Source organism: Schistocerca cancellata, chromosome 7 (genome assembly GCF_023864275.1).
Source record: "Schistocerca cancellata isolate TAMUIC-IGC-003103 chromosome 7, iqSchCanc2.1, whole genome shotgun sequence".
NCBI classification, from domain to species: Eukaryota; Metazoa; Arthropoda; class Insecta; order Orthoptera; family Acrididae; genus Schistocerca; species Schistocerca cancellata.
In genome coordinates, this window is record NC_064632.1 from 299391586 (window position 1) to 299396585 (window position 5000).

Here is a 5000-nt window from a genome sequence, read left to right on the forward strand (position 1 = left end):
TAACCCAAGTTGTGCCTTAACCTAACCCAAGTTGTGCCTTAACCTAACCCAAGTTGTGCCTTAACCTAACCCACGTTGTGCCTTAACCTAACCCACGTTGTGCCTTAACCTAACCCACGTTGTGCCTTAACCTAACCCACGTTGTGCCTTAACCTAACCCACGTTGTGCCTTAACCTAACCCACGTTGTGCCTTAACCTAACCCACGTTGTGCCTTAACCTAACCCACGTTGTGCCTTAACCTAACCCACGTTGTGCCTTAACCTAACCCACGTTGTGCCTTAACCTAACCCACGTTGTGCCTTAACCTAACCCACGTTGTGCCTTAACCTAACCCACGTTGTGCCTTAACCTGCTCTGTAATTGGCATATGACACGTTACATTAATCTAGTGTTGTCTAACCACAACCCTCTGAATATAGTTCGCTACTCGCACCGCCCACCCTCTTGTGTATCGTTTCATGTTCAACACTTCGCAAGTGTTGCTTACTTTTTACATGCTCCCGCTGTACACTGTAATGTGGACGACTGCAGGATGTACATCGCCCCCCCCTCCCCCCCCCCCTGCCTTCGCACGCTGGTCGTTCAGGTGCTTGCGTGTTCAATGCCCTTCGCAGCTGTTCACTGGCATTCGCATGTCGAAGCGCTCAGTCTACGTCGTGGTACGGCCTGTGTCCACTGTCCGCTGATGTCGTAAGCTTAACCCTCACATTGTACTGCACATAGGTCCGTATGTACTGAATGATACGCTGTGGCACATGTGTGACCGTACAACGACTGCGCCCAACAACAGCGAACCATACGGTCCAAATGTTGTGCACTCAGCCACGTGCCGTCTCCCCATAACAGCTACATTGCAGTGTGGTACGCCATAGAGACGTGTGGGAGTAACGGACGCCCTGGATGGCGATCAGCATGAGCCGTCTGTTGATGTAGTGGCGCGTGTATTCAAACGTAGTCGTCTCTTCTCACACAGTGTGATAGCATGGTGCACCGCGTTCCACATCTGCGACATGGTACAGATGCTGGTTGACAGTCGGTGTCGTAATGGACATCGCATACGTAGGGGGCCACCTCCCACGTGTTCTCTAGTCGTGCACATTTTGTTGCGTGTATGTGGGCAGACGTAGTGTGTCGTGGCACCTAACAGACAGGTATGCAATAATCGTTGCATTTGCAAACTGGGATGGACGTCTACGTTTGCTGGTGACGTTACGCAAATGAACAACTGGTAAACCCATTGTGGTGCGGTTGTTGTTGCTGGAGGTAAATCAGTAAGGGCAAATCTGTGTGTGAAGCGATACGCGGCGGTGGCTGGGTGGGACCGTCCCCGGCCGGTGAGGGGGGGCCGCCCGGCGTGCTGGCCGCGCGGTGCGTGGGCGCACGCGCTACAGCCGGCTGGTGGGGGCGCCCAGTGGCAGGCGCGCCGGCCGACGGACGCGGCAGGCGGCGCAGCTGCGCGCCGGGGCACCCTGCGCGCGGCGCCGGGCGGCCAAAGTGGGTCCTCGCGGGCCCGGTGCGAAGCGCGGTGGACATCAGCAGTGTGCTGGTCCGACTGAGGACTGTGTGCGTTGAGGATGCGCCGCCGCCCGGCACTCGGCGCCGCGACGCCGTCTGCTGCTCGGTCGCCCCAGCGGTTCTCGCTGGTGGTTTGTATCGCAGTTGTGCAGACGTGTTGGCACGTGCGCTGTGCTGGGAGAGTTCGCTTCGGCACCCACGTGGGGCCTTTGCCCTTCTGTGGCGCTGGCGTTGGAGCTGCCGGTCACCGTAGGTGGCGCGTGTTGTCTCCCGCCGGCAATGCCACGACAGCACGCTCCCGGGCCTCTGTCGGCAGCGGCAAGCTCAGTTGGGAGCACGGGTGGTCGCACCTAAAGCGTCTACTCGCCTAACTCCATGCGATTGCGCCTCTCTCGAACCCGACCAAGTACTTAGGACGGCGCTGCGCGCCGCCGGGACCTGAGAGGGTTTCGAGGTGTATTGTGCAGGGGAGCTCAGCCTCCTCCTGTTTGCAGAATAATTGAGCGGACGCTTGCGTGTTCGCGCGGGCCCCTGGGACACACTCCCGGGCGGCCGGCTGCTCAGCTCTAGTTGACGCAGCTCCCTGGTTGATCCTGCCAGTAGTCATATGCTTGTCTCAAAGATTAAGCCATGCATGTCTCAGTACAAGCCGCATTAAGGTGAAACCGCGAATGGCTCATTAAATCAGTTATGGTTCCTTAGATCGTACCCACGTTACTTGGATAACTGTGGTAATTCTAGAGCTAATACATGCAAACAGAGTCCCGACGCAAGATGATAGTCACTCCAGATATTAATGCAAAGTCCCCCCTGTGGTTCAGTGGCGCTCACGATGAACGTGGTCTAAAAGCCGAAGAAACGATAATGGCATTACAACTGGTGGTTGCAAACCGACAAGGGAACCCACCCACCTATGCAGGTGGTGGAGGAGATGGTACAAATATAGATGTTACGCTGGTAACACCGAATCTCATCCCAAATATCAAGAACTGGAAAGTGTGGGACAGAGCAACCACCAGTGACCATAACTTGATATCTTTTAATATTGGGGAAAGGGAGTGCCACTGGGACATGGGGTGGGAGCAGCAGTTCAATTACAACAAAGCCAACTGGGACCGTCTCGCGGAGGAGTGCGACATCCCGACATTGCTGGAGGGTGATGAAAACGTGGATGAGTACGCCGAAGAACTGGTACAAGCGATCACCAGGGCGGTGCGAGCCGCTGTACCAACCAGGAGGAGAGCCGTTGCGGCCACCCCCACACCATGGTCGGCTGAACTAGAACAGATGCGCCAGGCTGTAAGGAGGGCAAGGAGGTACTACCAGCGGAGTGTCGTCTGGAGAGAGAAACAAAGATGGTTACAGATATACAGAGAATGTAAGGACCAATTTCAACAGGAGCTCAGGGCAGTTAGACTCAGAAGTTGGGAAAATTATGTGAAAAGCCAATTGGCTACAGATCCTTGGGGAGTCCCATATAAACTAGTACGCGAGAAAATAAGATCACCTATGGTGCTATCCACTGTCAGGGACGGGGACCGGATGACGGGCACGTGGCAGGAAACTGCTGAGGCCCTCCTTCGGGTCCTGTTACCTGACGATGTGGAGGAAAACGAAACAGAGGAACAGAGAAGAATAAGAAGGGAAAACCAAAGGGACTATAACAACAACATAAGAACCTACCCCTTTTCGGAAGAGGAAGTCGCTGCCCAGATAAAGGCCCTCAAAAAGGGAAAAGCTCCTGGCCCAGACGGCATTACTGCGGAAGTGGTGCAATTCCTTGCCCCCCAGCTCGTAGCTCCTCTCACAAAGTTATACAACGAGTGCCTACAACTCGGGAAATTCCCAGCAATCTGGAAAAAAGCAAAAATAATCATAATCAAAAAGGGTCCAGATAAAGATCCTACAGAAATCAAATCATATAGACCAATCTGCCTGCTAGATGTACTGGGCAAACTTTTTGAGAGGCTACTAGCACACAGACTGACAGCACACCGCATGCTGTGTGGGATGAGCGACAGACAATTCGGTTTTCGGTCTGGGTGTTCTGCGTCTGACGCAATCGCCCTGGCTGCCGAGGTCTGTGGCTCTGCCCCGCACAAGTATGTCGTCGGCATCATGGTAGACATCAGTGGCGCCTTCGACAACCTGTGGTGGCCCTCACTCTTTTCCCGCCTGCGGGAGAAGAACTGTCCAGGGCTACTATACGGCTGTCTGAGGAGCTATTGTGTAGACAGGGAGGTCTGGCTATCGGCCCCTAGCGGCACGGTTAGGAAGATTGTGACCAAGGGATGTCCCCAGGGCTCTGTCCTGGGACCTCTTTTTTGGGACATTAATATGGAGCCGTTACTCGAAGATCTAAAGAACTGTGACGATGTGCTAGAGGTCATAGCTTACGCAGACGACCTCCTCCTGCTGGTCGGCGGCAGAAGCCGTGAGGACTTAGAACCAAAAGTGGAAAGAGCAATAACTGTACTAACATCATGGTGCCACAAAAGTAAAATGACAATAGCGCCCAACAAGTCTACATACCTGCTTCTCAAAGGCCAACTGGTCAGGAATCCCACGGTGAGAATCAACGGCACACCAGTTCTTCGGCGCCGTGAGGCCCGATACCTGGGTGTAATCATCGATGAGAGGTGGAGCTTCGCATCGCATATTGATACCGTATCCCAAAAGTCACTGGTTTTACTAAATAATCTTATTGGAATTGGACACAAGAGGTTTCACCTACCACCCAACCTAATAAAACTATACCACAATAGTATTTTGACCTCCATAGTAGGATACGGATCAGGAATCTGGGCTCACAGACTCACGAGGGTCATGCCTGCCATGGCCGTAAGAAGAGTGCAGCGGAATATGCTTTTACGTTCAGCAGGGGCTTACAGGACTACACCGGGAGGGGCTCTGTTAGTATTAATGGGGATTTGTCCATTAGACATTAAAATTCGAGAGCAAGCCGCCTGGTACTGGGCAAAAAAGGAAAATAGGGACAAAATCAGGGAAATTCTTGGGGTTTATGCGGGGGACAAGTATGCTATCAAAAAGAGGGGGATTGAACTTTGGCAAATTCAATGGAGTAATGAGGACACGGGACGCAGAACTTACGAACTGCTACCAGACATAGAGGAAAGGTTGAAATTTACATTTTTTACACCATCAAGAGGAATGCTGCACTTTCTTACCGGACATGGACCATATCCGACATACCTATGTCGGTTTGGGAAGCGGGCTACACCAGCGTGCGACTGTGGTGCTGTGCAAGGTACCCCAGAACATGTGGTGTATGAATGCCACCTCTTCGATGATGTGGCCCAGGATCTACGACAACAGCTACCGCATAACGACACGTACCACATATTAAGGCATGAAAACACTTTCAACATACTAAATACTCTTACTGAGGCAATATCCAAGAAAGTCATTAAGGACTTTCTAAGGGACAACTACCAGTAACGACAAAAACCTTCACCGACTAAG